The sequence below is a fragment of the Drosophila gunungcola genome, assembly GCF_025200985.1.
Source record: "Drosophila gunungcola strain Sukarami chromosome 2R unlocalized genomic scaffold, Dgunungcola_SK_2 000030F, whole genome shotgun sequence".
In the NCBI taxonomy this organism is placed as follows: Eukaryota; Metazoa; Arthropoda; class Insecta; order Diptera; family Drosophilidae; genus Drosophila; species Drosophila gunungcola.
The window spans coordinates 803828-819507 of NW_026453176.1; the positions used below are offsets into that span (position 1 = coordinate 803828).

At 38.3% G+C, this 15680-nt stretch overlaps 1 non-coding gene across 1 annotated transcript; it reads left to right on the forward strand.

Annotated features, from left to right (window-relative positions):
* The first annotated feature begins 45 nt into the window (after positions 1–45).
* Positions 46–128, forward strand: Trnal-cag (transfer RNA leucine (anticodon CAG)). The gene has a single exon. It is a non-coding gene; the product is annotated as a tRNA-Leu (tRNA).
* Positions 129–15680: the final 15552 nt, after the last annotated feature.

Here is a 15680-nt window from a genome sequence, read left to right on the forward strand (position 1 = left end):
AATTGACAAAGAAACTTATTGGCGTTTGGGCTAGAACCCGTCACTGTCAGGATGGCCGAGTGGTCTAAGGCGCTGCGTTCAGGTCGCAGTCTACTCTGTAGGCGTGGGTTCGAATCCCACTTCTGACAAGATTTTTTTTGTATCTTTATTTATCTTTACATCTGACCGCAGTTCACTTAAATTAATTATTTGCATATATTGCCAGCTCCTTGGTCGCCGTTAATTCCACTGTGCAAAGAGCTCGGCAGATTCGCTCAGGCGCATTAATTTGCTTGAGCCTTTGACTTGTTCGCTCGCACTTGTTTGCCAATGTAAATGACACAATTAACACGCCTGGCTGCTTTCCACTTCCTGCAGTGTTTACTGTAGTTTCGTTGCCTCACTGTGCCGTGTCTGTTTGCTGCAGTGTCTCTGTTTGTTTTCTCCCATACGGTAGAATACCAAGGAATTGTTAATGTCCAGCTGAATTTTCGGTGTTGTAAAAATAAAATTTAAACAATCCTCACAAACTACTACAGTTACTATAGAAAATGTGATTTTTCCTGATTTTTTTTTTGGTTTTTATGTTATTAGCTGCCGGTTCCATGGACTTTACATTTAGATAAAAGTATTGTGGTGGTGAAAAAGCGTTCTATAAATGATAAATAGTTAAAATAACAAAGCATAGCTATTTGGCAAGTTAATAGTTGAACAACTCTACAAAGAAACAATAACATAAATAAAAATATTCTGTAAGTTAAATGCTTTCTATTAATATTTATTCCCTTTAGGAGTTCGGGGGGGGGCCCAGACATTCTGAAGTGACCGCCAGTGCTGCTGCCAACGACATTCACTAATGCAACAAATAAATTATAAAAGACAAGTGTACTACATTTTGCTGGCGGAAAAGATATTATTTGGCACTATTTTGGGGCAAAGCTGCAACCTGAGCGAAAATAAGTTTTTTGTAGAAAACATTTCTGAGAATATATCTTTTCTCGGACACTTTTTGTGGTTGATGAAATACCGAATTTTTTTGTGCATGCAACTCATGGATTGCAGGAAACAAAATGAGAATTTCAACCAAAAAAAAGTGGCTTCCCAGCAGAGGGTATTCTGAATTCTGAGACTTTAGCTGTATGCAATGACACTAATAAAATTAATAGACCATGTCAGATTGACAGAGTGGGTAGGGAATATGGAGCAGAGCATTCCGCGTTCGTACTCATACGTTAAGCTCAATGGATTTTGGATGATAGACCGTCTCAGGGGAGGGCGAGAAGTTGCAGATAAAAACGTCAACGACAAAGCTGGCTTTCGAGGAACGCATCGATTTTAGTGCCTTCAAATAGGCCAACAAACGCATTAGCGAACTAAATGGGCCAAATTAGTGATATTGAATATATCATTTTATTTTATTAAATATTTATTCAGTTTATTTAAATTCTAGAATACTGAAGCATAAAATAATTGGTAAAATAAATATCATCATTATGTAAAAAAAAGAAAACTTTAAAACAGTTGTATATTAAATCAGACTGGTTAAAATAAATATAAGAAAGAAATAGAACATGTACTTCAAACAGATTCCAAACCGAAACTGAAACGCTCTCAATACATATCTGTATCTGCAACTAAAACTGCAACTAGAAATGTATACACAAGTGGAACTGCAGCTGTGTCATTTGCGTATACTGCGTGACTCTGTGCTTTCCTCTGTTTGATGCATTTTTCAAAACGAAACTTAGTCCAATGGGAGGGCTTTGACCTCCCATGCTGAAATCGTTTGTGATGTCCTCCCAACTCGGACTTGCGTTACATCTCTATGGGACATGAGATTCGAAAAATGTGCAGTGCACTGACTGCGTTTTATTGGCTTGCAGCATTTGAAGACTTATCTCTTCTTGGTTATTTACCTAGTCATTTTTGTAATCTCCATACTTTTGCCCGGCTCTCCATTTCCGCCCGGGCCTTGTCGAACATGTCCGCACGATATGGCGTCTGATTTCCGCTCTGCGCTTCAGCGAACAGCGGACAATGGACTGGGATTGACAACCCGTCTACGTCAGTGGGCGGTTCCTGTGTCCTTCGAAGTGAAAGTTGCGCCCTACTCTCGACTTTCCACGTCGCCTACTTTCCAGTTACTTTCGATGGCATTGAAACCACACATAAAGTGTAGTCGGTCTCGATTTTTCGCTTATAAACATAAGTTTATCTTCTGTCTTTAATCGTTAGAGGGGCTATGATTGAAAATGATATCGATTCGATTTCGTCTATTTTTAAAGCCCTCGCGTATCACAATCTTATACAAATTAACTATATTTGAAATTATACAACTCCAGTATTAGTACAAAATAAAAATAAAAAATATTTAAAATAAACTCTTAATGAAACGAATTTATTTTTATACTTCGTCCAAAATGCTTAGGTCAATTGTGTGAAAACTATTCTCTAAGATGAAGAGTATCGAAAAAATCTCCAAAAAAAATAAAAAGTGTTTTAATTGGCCTGTTATGCCTAGCATTAAGCTTAATCGTTTGAAAATTTAACCGGGATTTAAGCCTTAAAGCGGAAGTGCGAGGGGGTACTTTTATTCATTCAATGGTGTCAATTTGTGCAATTGGCTTATTTGTGTTTGAATGCACACAATCAAGAGTTATGAAGTCAATGGCAAAAATTGGGTATTTTGCATTTGTATTGATAAAGTTGATCAAATTATTTCTGAGGTTTCCTGGTGGATTAATTTGAAAGCATGCGGCAAATTATTTTATTGTTTGCCCTGAAAATTATGTTATTGCAGCTTTAACATTTGTGCGTATAAATATTACCATATGCATCTGTGCATAGATACAAAGTAAAGTTTTTCAGTCGGGACTGATGCCTCCTCGAAAGCTAACTGCTGCGCTTAACAAGAATTCTTTACGCCATGTTGCACATTTTGCGAATGTTGCCAAGTTCAAACGGCTGTGAAAATGCACACGTTTTGCAGCAGCGGCTTGGTAACCGGGGTTACTCGGGCCACTCCTACTTTTTCAGCAACAACAGCCAGCCATTTTATAAGCATCACTGGCACTATATAGCTATTTGAACGACAACAAAGTGCCGCACGTGTTGCAAGTTGAAAAAAACTCACAACAAAAATTGAACAACTTTCTCTATAAGCTGGAGTTTTAATATGACGTTATATAGTGCATGACGATTTGGATACAACAGAGTATACACATTTATATGTACTAAGATTATTCCAACTAGGTAAGTTTCGCACAACGCATGGTGTTCAAGGTCCGCAGAGAACAAGAAATTTCGGATTAAACATGCAAACTATAGTTATGCAACGCAAGTCTTTTTAAGTCGGCCTTAAATCTCGAAAGTTGGTCATGTCATTCTGAGACTGTTATTTCAAAAGTTGTTAGCACAAATATTGCTAGACATTGCGATTATTTTAGGGGGGTATATTTATTTAAAAATGATTTAGCTAAGTAGCGGGTGTCTTATATTTGACACTCCATGTTTACAAAGAGGGCAGACAGTATTGGTTATATTATACACAGAAGACACAAAAGAAAAACAAAAAAAATTCACCTGTTTTACTAAAATAAGTTAATTAATCATGCATTTACCTAGTTCATCCCAAGCTGTTTGAAATTGTGGTTTCACTTTTCTTCCAGCAAGTGTGGAAGTATGTGAAAAACTAACAAAATTCAACAGTGTCTGACTTGTGGGTTGCTATGCATGGTGTGCCAGAAACAGTTGGAAAATAAATGTTTATAGTTAGAGAAAACTACAACAAAAATGAAATACTTAATACGTAGAACGTAAGCATCAACGAAATACAACCGTATAATACAGTAGCAACTAAGTACTAAAAGGGTATATTGTATTTGTTGAAAAGTATGTAGCAGGTAGAAGGCAGCAAGTTTATTTCAAAGTGGGACCACATATTGTACATATTCCGGCAGATGGCGCCACCTAAAACTAGACTGTTTTCAGGGGGCGTATTTATTATTAAAAAATTGATTAGCTAAGTAACGGCTACATAATAGTTGGGACACTCGACTTTAATGATTTCTTATCTTTTATAGTAAATTTATTGTTAATATTGGGTCTTCAACCAATAAATATGCCGAGAATGTTCCTTACTATTTACTAAATGTTGTTTTTGTAGTTTAATCAGTGAGTTATACTGACAATAAAAAAATAACCAGCAGGGGAAAACATCGCAAACTCTCCTCCTTCGATTCATCTCTAAAGGATTCTCTCTTCAGTTCTGAAAGGCCCTAACGGTTAAGTTAGGACACAATGTCCTGCGCAAACTCACAGAGCGCTTTTTGGGCTGAAAAGAAAGCTCTTGCTTGTGTTGAAAATTCAACTAATTTTAATCAAAACATTTTTGCCCCTTCCTATCCTTTTACCTAACTCCTCTTGCCCAAAAGCGTGTACTGTTGTTTGTTTCCATTCGAAGATTTCCATAGACGAGGAGGGCGAACATTTGATTGAATTGTTATTGTTACGAGAGTTTGGGCGTATGCTTTTTTGTTGTTTGTATAGATTTCCACCTGTCCTGGCCTCACTGCCACTTCTCTTTGCCAGCATTGTCTTCGTTTTCAGCTTTTCCCATTGCCATTTGGAAAAGTGCACATTTCGGGCTGCGGTCTGAATGAGTGTGTGTTTGTTTTGTTCAAATAACTAGTACAACGCTGGCACGTGAGTTGATTTTTGTAGATAGGAATTTCACCGGTGTATTTGTGTGCATCTGAAATTTTTGGTCGAACGAATTGGTCTACTTAATGGTTGAGTAGCCATTGTTATTCCACATAAAACGAACTCGACCCTGACCCATTTTTTGCTCTCAGTCCGACACTTGCTATCTGTCTCCTTCCATTGTTAAACAGTCGACTGAATTGAACTGAATGTTGTTCAAAACTTATTTGCATATTATGTCCTTCACACGCAGTTACACACTCACACGTGCAGACGTCAATCCCATGTCACTCTTTGTGTGCCATCATTTGGAAAAGCAAATACACAGCAAACATAAGTGAACCATTTTATTCAATACTGTAAAGTTTATTCAATCATAACACAAATTTAATGGTTTATGTTGGATGTAAATGTGGTTTGACTAAAACGTTTTAAAAATTTTACATTACCTTTATACAATAATGGATGTATGCAATTCTTAAAGATTTCGAAATAAAACTTTTGAAACTTGATTGCGATTCGCGATTTCGATCAATTTAAAGCCTCAGTAACTAGCAAAAATATTTTAGATTTTAACGTTCCCTAACAGCTTTTCTTTTAACGGAGTTGAAAGCGAAATATTACCATATCCTCTGAACTTGAAAGTCACACTTTTTTTAACAACTCTGTTGATTAGAAGTCTTAAAATTGCTTTAAACAATAATATTTAAAAGAAAGTCCACACGATCATATTTATTAAGAAATTCGAAAACGGTTTTAGGTTTTTAATGTTATAAAATTATCAATTCACCAATTTTTTTAGATTGAGGCTAGTTTTCTTAACTCGGTTAATGGTTAATATAATTGTTCGATTCAGTGTTTGATTGGGATCGATCCCAATATGTATAATTAAATTGAGGATCAACTGCTTTGTTCTACTGATCTGTCTGATTTTCCTGTTGTTGCACCCTAATTGACATAATTAGCTGACTGTCTTCTTGTATGTCTCTGTTACAAATTCAGCTTGTCTGTTTTGATAACTCAAACGGCGAAAATGCCTGCCGTGCACCAAAGATGACAACACATCTTTAAATAGGGATACTTGAAATTATGGCATTCTACTTATTGATTTATTTATAGTTCGCCAACAGAGTATTCAATAAAATCCGTATCTGGATAAATTATACCAAATTAATTCTAACGCTTAACAGCTATTGGGACAGGTTTAGTTTTCAACTTTTGAATGCATTTGGAAATTGTTACAGGTAACTGGAACTTTTATATTGTCAAGAGCGCTATATATTTGCATCCACTTCTGTGCATTTTATAAACATTTCATAGTATTGGTTTGAGCTTTAACTTTAAAATGTGCCCTATGGGCGCACCTGCAGCGAAATTGGTGGAATGAAACACTTTTCAGGCATGTTGTCGACATTTTTATGGCTGCCACGTTTGCTTACTGTCCCGCTCTGCATCTTTCTGCTCGCCTGCCAGCCACTTGGCTGCCCAATTAAAAGTTTTAGCACATTTTCACTTGAAATTAATTGTCGGTAAACGTAATTCATGTCCGAGACACGAATGCGCTAAAGGAGAGCAGCACAGGGTCCAGGACTCGGGAAACACAACAACAGAAAGGGGGGGACAGGACCTGCAAATGTGGCCAAGTGCACCATCGCCAATAAAGAGAAAGGATGGGAGGAGATAGCCAAAAGTATTTGGGGCTTGTGCTACTTTGTAGTCGCTAGCTGTTGCATACTTATGTGCGCTAACACCAACACATTTTAACTAACTGCCCCAGTCGAGTTTGTGCACTTGTTTCGTACGGTCGTGTTAAGCTCCTAATTATCAACCAGAGAGTGATCTCCAATTTCTTTTGTTGTGCTTATCTGCGCGCAATCTATTTTTAGACGCCGTCCGACGGTGTCTTTAACGAGTTCTACCAATTTAACACCCGAGCGGCAGTGTAAGCGTTGTGTACGACTCTGCCCATTGGGCTAGGTCTTGTCTCTCGCTTGTGCTCCCACTGCCCAGCGAGAGATAAGAAGTAAAGACTTTTGAAAATTTTGCATTTGATTTCTATTATTTTCCTAATCGAAAATATAGTTAATTAAAAATGAATAGCAACACACCTTCTTATCCGTCACTCTCGAAAGAGCTGTCCGGATTTGAGAAGATGAAGGAAATCGCTGGTGAATCTCCCGCGGAACTTCGAGCCAAACTTGCAAGAGATTTGGCTCGACGACATGTGGACACCCTTCTACAACAAAACGAAGAAGCTGTTAAAACTAGCTCTGCAACACCTGTAACTAACACCGTTACAGCTACAAGTGCCAGTTCTGGCACCACCACTTACACCGTTGCAGCTTCTTCATATACCACTCCAGTTACCTCTGCAGAAATGTTAACGTCTCCAGGAATTAACAATTTCCCAAAAGTACCCGATATGGGGTGCTCGTTTCAAGCACCAAGTACTTCTCTTCGCAGGAAACGAAACACTTCAAACTGCAGTAAAGAGCCAGAGAGCATCAAGAAAAGTAAAGGCAATTTAAACAAAATTGGTAATTCAGGTCAAGCTTCGACGTCCAATGGACTACGCAACAACCGATTTGCACCTTTAGCTGAGGAAATAACCTCTATTGAGGATATGGAGACAAGTGATGAAACGTTTGATCCTAATGGCCAGAGGCATAGTTCAAACCAACCTGAATCGACCAAGCCGAAACCTCCACCCATATGTGTTCCAAAGGTAATCAATATTCTCACTCTGGAACGGACCCTTGATGAAATCATCTCTGAAAATCAATATGAGATACGAACATCTAAATTCGGAATTACTCGCATATACACTGACAGTGCTGAGGCATTCCGCAAGGTGGTTCGTAGCCTGACTGCATTAAACTGCGAGTTTTGGCATCATCAACTCCGTGAGGACAAACCATTTAAGCTGGTGCTGAGGAACATACATTCCACAGTCCCTAAAGAGGAAATAGAGCGTTGCTTTACGGACAAAGGTTTTAACGTTGTTAATATTTACTGCCCAAGAAAGACTGGCCTGCGCGGGACCACGGACAACGTTAATGCTAATGATAGGCAAAACTTGTTTTACGTTAATCTCAAGATGACTCCGAATGTAGCTGAGTCGCTTAAAATTAAACAAATCGGAAGGCACAGAGTTACGGTAGAAAAGGCTACTCGTAATAAGGATCTCGTCCAATGTTATAAATGCCAGAATTTTGGACACACTCAAAATTGCTGTTTTATAAAGCCTGTTTGTGGGAATTGTGCCGGAGATCATCCTACCAACTCTAAATCCTGCGAGTCGCATATTAACAACCAATGTATGTGTGCAAACTGTGGTGAAAATCACCCTGCTAGTTTTAAAGGCTGCAAAGTAAGAATGGAATTGTGCAAAAAACTTAAACCTGGATTAAATCTCAGCAAAACAACAAGCAATAGGACAAACGAATCCCGAAACGGTCAACTACTCTCCATGTCAGCTACCAGAGATGGCGTCTCTTATGCAGACATGGCCAGAAATAGCCTTCCGAGCAGTACCAGCGCTGCAGCCAGACAGCCTGTGGCACATATTTCTGGAGATGACCGCAACTCTGACAGAAATCTGTCCACCTTGGAAAGGGCAATCTTTGATATAAATGCTAGGCTGGATCAACTCTTCAAACTAGTCATGGAAACGATTGAGTCGAACAAGGCCTTTCGCGACCTAGTTCAGATTCTTATTTCAGGGAAATGACAGTCGCAACACTTAAGATCGGACTATGGAACGCAAGAGGTCTAGTTAAGAAAAGTGAAGAACTTCGTCTTTTCCTTATTGATAACTCAATAGACATTATGCTCATTACAGAGACCCATATGCGTCCTGGTCTTAAAATGTACCTACCTGGTTATGACCAATACCTTGCCAATCACCCTAGTAACACCGCTAAAGGAGGATCTGCTATCCTCATCAAGGCTAACATTATTCATACTCAGGCTGAGCCCACATCACGAAACGATCTACAGCTAGCTAGTCTCGATCTTCCAACAAATGGAGGTGTTCTTAAAATAGCTTCATTGTACCTTCCTCCCAACGAGCCCTGGACAAAAAACGACTTCGACCAGCTTATAGCATCTCTGGGCCCTAAATTTTTGGCTGGAGGGGACTTTAATGCCAAACATCAATGGTGGGGCAATATAAGGTCTTGCTGTCGGGGGAAGCGTCTTCAAGAAGCCATAATTTCTAGCTCAAGCCAAATCCTAGCTACTGGGGAACCTACCTTTTATTCTTCCAATACCAGACTTACGCCAACAGCCCTGGACTTTTTTATTGTGAATGGAGTAGCACTCAATAAGCTCTCGATCGAAACAAAATACGAGCTATCCTCCGATCATTTATCAGTTGTTGCAACTTTAAGTCAAACACAGCAATACAAAATCAAAAGGAAATCAATTCTACCGCCCGGCTCCTCAGTTGAAAAATTTAAGGAAACCCTAGACAGAAGCTTAAATCTCAACACAGTGATTAACCATCCAGAGGATCTCGAAGATGCGGTAACGGTTTTCATGGAAAAAATATACACTGCTGCGACAGCTGCTAGCCTAAATCAAAGACATCCTACGGACCAAAATAAAACCAACCTGCTCCCACAAAATGCTTTAATTCTTATACAGCTAAAAAGGAAAGTTCGTCGCGAGTATACAAGAACAGGAGATAAGCGAATCTACAATATTTACAAAAGGCTTTCAAATCGCCTAAGAAAAGTGTTGACAAAGAACAAACAGGACCAAATTGACTGTATGTTGGAAAACGCGAGTCCAGATGCATCTACTAACTACTCTCTATGGAAGCTCACAAATCGGTTTAAGAGACAGATCATTCCAAAGGCTCCTATCAGAAATCCCGCTGGTGGTTGGTGTCGCTCCAGTCAGCAGAAGGCTGATATCTTTGCTGACAGTTTAGAGAACAGATTTAAGCCGTTAAACCTAACTCCGATAGAAAATCGAATCCTTGTGCAAATGCGTCTGGACAGACCTTTTCAAATGGCCCTGCCCACAAGGCCTGTAACACTGGAAGAGGTTGAGACACAGATCGGAAAGCTCAAAAACAAAAAAGCTCCAGGTGAGGATCTCCTGGACAACAAAACGCTCAAAATTCTTCCCAAAAAAAGCACTACTTTTTATAGTACTGCTGTTCAACAGCGTCTTAAGGCTCAGTCATTATCCAAGTACATGGAAGAGTGCTATTATCACAATGATTCCCAAGCCAGGAAAGCAACCCACCGAAGTAGACGCATACAGGCCAATCAGTCTCTTACCGGCATTGGGCAAAATGATGGAAAGAGTGATATTGGATCGGATCCTTGGACTAGAAAGTGTGAGCAAAGCTATTCCAAAGTTTCAGTTTGGTTTCCGAAAAAGTCACGGTACTCCTGAACAGCTACACCGCGTTGTCAATTTTGCTCTGGAAGCCATGGAAAACAAAATGTATGCAGTTGCTGTGTTCATGGACGTTCAACAAGCCTTTGATAGGGTATGGCACGACGGTCTCCTAAGTAAACTGAAGATTATACTAACGCCACAGCTTTTCCTCCTCATTCAGAGCTTTTTATCAGAAAGGAAATTCAGTGTGACTGTCGATGGTGAGAAGTCGTCAAAACGTCCAGTCTCAGCCGGTGTACCCCAAGGCAGTGTACTAGGCCCGACGCTTTACTCACTCTACACGTCAGATATGCCAGATTCCTGGGGCTGTGCCGAAGTTGACGATGATAACATGCTCATCGCAACATACGCCGACGACACTGCGGTTTTGGTCAGGAGTTCAAGTATAGATATTGCAACCTCGGGCCTGCAGGAGTACGTGACACGCTTTGAAAAGTGGACTACAGAATGGAACATAGGCATCAACTGCAGCAAATGTGCTTGTGTCACATTCTCCACAAGGCCAAAAAACTGCCCAGGCATTTCCATGCTCGGCTCTGTACTTCGACACGAGTCCTACTACAAGTACCTTGGTGTGATTTTGGATAGAGGACTCACTTTCCAGAGGCACACAACCATGGTCAAGCAGTCTGTGCTCTCAAAGGCAGCAAGTATGTCCTGGGTTCTATCTCCAAGAAATAAGCTCTCACTGTCCAACAAAGTTCGCATCTATAAAGCTATTCTTAGTCCAATCTGGAAATATGCATTACAAATCTACGGCACAGCGTCTAAGTCGAACCTAAACAAAATCCGAGTAGCACAAAGTAAGATTATCAGATCAATTTGCAACGCCCCCTGGTTCATGAGAACTAGTGATATAGAAAGAGATCTCCAAATCGCAAAGATAGGCGATGTATGTCGTACGCACGCCGAAAACTACCTCAGACGTCTTGGCTCTCATCCTAACACCCTGGCGAAGAGGCTAATATGGAGACCTACCAAAAGAAGACTTAAAAGATACCACCCACATGACCTACCATTAAGATATATTTAACACATTCGAAGTCTGAAGAAATTAAGATGTAAATCAAGTAGAATTAATGTATAATCTAATATGCCAAAATTTTGTTATCCCCTATATTTACAACCTGCTCAAGCTGCCACATAGGTAGCAGTATACCTGTTAATTTTGAATAAATATACACTTTAAAATAAAAAAAAAAAAAAAAAAAAAAAAAACTAACTGCCCAATTTCCTAGCTTACAGGTCTAGTTGTTGGGGACTGTCATGCAAGAAATTAGCTGGAATCTGGATGAGAACTTTATGTTTGGAAGGTTATTTTTATTTTTAGATGTAATGTGAAAAAAAACATAAATCAGATGACATTTTAATGTAGCAGTTCTTTATGCGAATTGTAAAGCCAAAATGCAACCATATAAGCTTAAACACAGAACATGAAAATGTTAACAAAAAGAAAAGGAACTTTAATAAATATTAATGGTAAGCTCCATTAAAATTCAGAACAATTGAATTTTATCTTTCACTTTCTACTAAGAAATTGGTTTTAAGTGGAGTTACTAGTGTAAAGTTTTTTAAAAATTGAAAAATTGTCTATTTTTTCGTGGGTACCACTGATATAGCCCCTTAGTTCCAGTTCAACATAAGTTTTCAAAGGCTTTTAAAAACTTAAAAACTTTTTTTTTTTAAGTTTACTGTTATAAATAAACTACTACTGCTATTTTAAAATTTCACTCTTAATAATGTGAATAATACATAATTAATAAATATTAATAATAAATTATGTTTAAAGCTAATTACATGTCAAAATTGTTTAACTATAAATAGTAGTTTTCTCTTACACAAAAACTTGCTGTTAAAACTACCTGTCAACAAGAAAGAAAGCAAACTTCGGCAAGCCGAAGTTCATATACCCTTGCAGCTATTGCAAGAATTAAACATTTTTGAAAACATTAAAATTATGATTTACTTTCGTATATGTTTAAAAACATTGAAGCTATGATGATTTGCAGCTCAATTATTTGATAGTTATTTTATATATTTTTATTATTTCTAAGGGAGCTATATGATATAGACGTCCGATTTTGATAAAATTTAAACCATAATTCTGAAATATTTAACCATTGCTATATGTCGAAGAACTAAACAAAAAATTAAAAAACAGAAAAGTTATAATTTTTTTCATTTATTTTTCCGATTGTTCCTATGAGAGCTATATGATATAGTCGTCCGACTTTGATGAAATTTAATCCGTAAATCGGAAATATTTAACCATTACTAAATGTCGAAGAACTAAACAAAAAAATAAAAAACAGAAAAGTTATAATTTTTTTTCATTTATTTTTCCGATTGTTCCTATGGGAGCTATATGCTATAGTCGTCCGATCCGGCTCGTTCCGACTTATATACTACCTGCAATAGAAAGACAACTTTTGGGAAAGTTTCATGCAGATAGCTTTAAAACTGAGAGACTAGTTTGCATATAAACGGACGGACAGACGGACAGACGGACAGACGGACATGGCTAGATCGACTCTACTAGTGATGCTGATCAAGAATATATATACTTTATAGGGTCGGAAACGTCTCCTTCACTGCGTTGCAAACTTCTGACTGAAATTATAATACCCTCTGCAAGGGTATAAAAACAATCCTTGAAAACACTACGATATTATGAAAATGTGTTCTAAAAAATGTTTTGTCCTTAAAAGTAAATTAAATTTTCTATGAACAGTAGAAAACATCATTAAACTAAAACTACACAAATCATGCCAGGAAAGCGAGGATGAGGCGATGGTTCCATGGTTATTTGGCCAGTTCCCAGCCAACGCCATAAATAACGCTGCACCGCCATTTAGCAGGAACAAAATGAAAATTTTCAATTAAGTTAAAGGCCACTGTCGATAGCGAGCCAATGTCATTAGCAGGTAAGGAGCCGGAGTTTGAGCAGGATCGGTTGCAGGAGCAGAAAGTGCAGCACCATTGGAGGCGGCAGGACATAAATTAAAATCGAAGCCGGCGCGTATTTTATGTCCTTTTAATGGCAGCTCGTGGCAGGCAGGTGGCCATAAAATGACATAAAATAGCACGGGTCAATGTTTAAATAATGCCAGATATTGTATTTAGAAGCTCTATCTCTCAATTCGGCAGGTGGGTATCGGGTTGGTTATGGCTGGGGCTTCTGGCCGCCGCAACTAATTGACAATTCAAAATGTTTGGGGGCGGCCAAGTGGAGCTCGCGTGCCGGCCATAAAGTTAATAAGCAATTTGCATAACAAATTGTCTAAAACGCTGACAACATGTCGCACAGAATTGCCGAATGTGAATCCGAATGGGACCGACAGTGTAGCATTGCTGTGTAGAGCCAGGCTAATTTTCCATGCACCGAGTTGCGTATACGCAGCGTGGGCCTGCCAGTGGGTTGCGCGGGCATGCATTTAATTGTTTCAAACCGGACATCATCCCATTTTTGGGCCGCCCATTCCCTCCGTTCATGACACTCGCTCGCTTTTGGATTTTTGCAAATGTGCTCGTAATTTATTCTCGGGCTGTTAATTAGCGCGACAACATGCGAGCGGGTGGGTTGGATGGTTAATAAATCGACCAAGGGAGTACCTTTTAGGTACGGAATCGTTATGATCTTCAAAGAGTTCATAGTCATTACCATTGATTTATGTCTTTTCTATTTAAGCCTCTAAGGCTTACATAACTACATATGATACGACAAAGAGTTTACTGCAGTTAAAATTTATAAGTTAAATTTCTTACAAAATAAATGGGTTGTTGTGTCTGATCAATTTTTATGTAACTTATATTTTAAAAAATACTTAACTAAACGTGTTTTTTTTTTGGAAATCGTTTATCTCCGCGAACCCAACTTACACTTTAACTAATAAAAGTTTTAATACTTTTAAAGAGTTGTAAATGAACATCGATCTGCAGAAAGTTAAATAAATGCCTTTGTCAATACAAATATAAATGTTTCAATAATTCCAACGAAGATATAAGATTTGTATAGTATATAGCAACTAGTTTAATTTTAAAAATGCCTATGTTAAATGTATTAATATCTTCTACGCTGGAACTCAATTACCTTTAAGCCCCATGAATTGAAGCTTCCCTTCCTAATTTCCTGGGCTTAGCTTCCGGTGGCTAAACATTAGTTTAAGCTTCCTGGCTCCGTAGACGGCCCTTCCTGAACAGGGTATCTGAATAACATGGCTATGGGTGCATTTAGTGGACTTTCCACGGCAATTAGCCAGTGTCAATTGTTCATGCTGCCGAGTGTGAGCGCGTGCGTGGGACATTAGTGGAATGATTTTTCTCCCACATCGAAACTAAACCTTTATGCATATATGCATATATGTATGTATGTATGTACATGCGGCATGGAACTGAGCTAACTGCCATTTGCAGCTGTTTCTATTTCCGTTCACTGGCCACAAAGCTGCAGCAGTCCGAAGGTCCGTGCGTCCGTTCTCATTTTCCCCCGGGCACTACATCATTTGTAATTTGATGGCTTGCTTGGCGCAGGAAATGGTAAGGGGGGAGGGGAGGCGTAGGGGGTGGAGGGGCGGACAGATGGCAAGGAACTGTGCCTCAAAGTATGCAACACAATTGCGGCCAGGGCCATTATAATTGCAAACACACATTGCAACACAATACCTCAATCATGAACAGAACCCATCCCAGATGCCATCCGAGATACATTTGCTGTTAGCTATTAGCAGTTGCATTTTGCATTATGCTTTGTTATAATTAAATGCTTATCAATTTGGCAAATATTTGATTGCGCCCAGCTTGCGAATGAAAAGCTAATCAAGCGTAAATTGATCCCAGCTTCCAAAGACGAATGGGCAGAGCGAAAAGTCTAAGGTATAAGGTAAAATAGTTACTATATATGTATATTTATATATGGAACGCTCCTCATGTGCTCTTGGAGCACTTATTTTGATTAGTATTTCAACTCGTTTTGCTTTATAATTATAATTTATTATAATTTGGTAACACTACTATATGTTATATATTTCATATTCAAATATATAAAAATTCCCTGATAGCTTATCTAATACTTTTCGGTGCTTCTCAAATTGAAAATAACCTATATTTATGAGTGGGAATAAACGTTGAATTAATTACAAAATAACCAAATAAACAAAGCATTCATATAAAAGCAGCAGCATCAGCAGCACCAGCAGCATTGTGTCTCTCCTGTTTTTGGCGTCCAAATGTCAGTCATTCAGTCAATCCGAAATAGAATATTTGTAATTTAGTATGCATTGTGTTTAATATTATGATTTCATATTTAATTAAAATATTTAATATACAATTATAATTATATACAGTTGACAATGAGATTGAAAAGCAAGCCTCTCAAATTCAATGCGATTAATTACCACTTAATAGACAAAGAACATGTTGCAAATAATATATTAATAGAATAAGAGCGCACACTTTACTTTCTTCACTTGGCAAGGGATACTTAGCTGCAAAAGCATCGTTGAAAACTGCAATTTTTATTCGGTAAATTGAACCAACAAAATCAATACGTAAAAATGGCCAATAAATTCCAGCAAAGTAAAACAAAA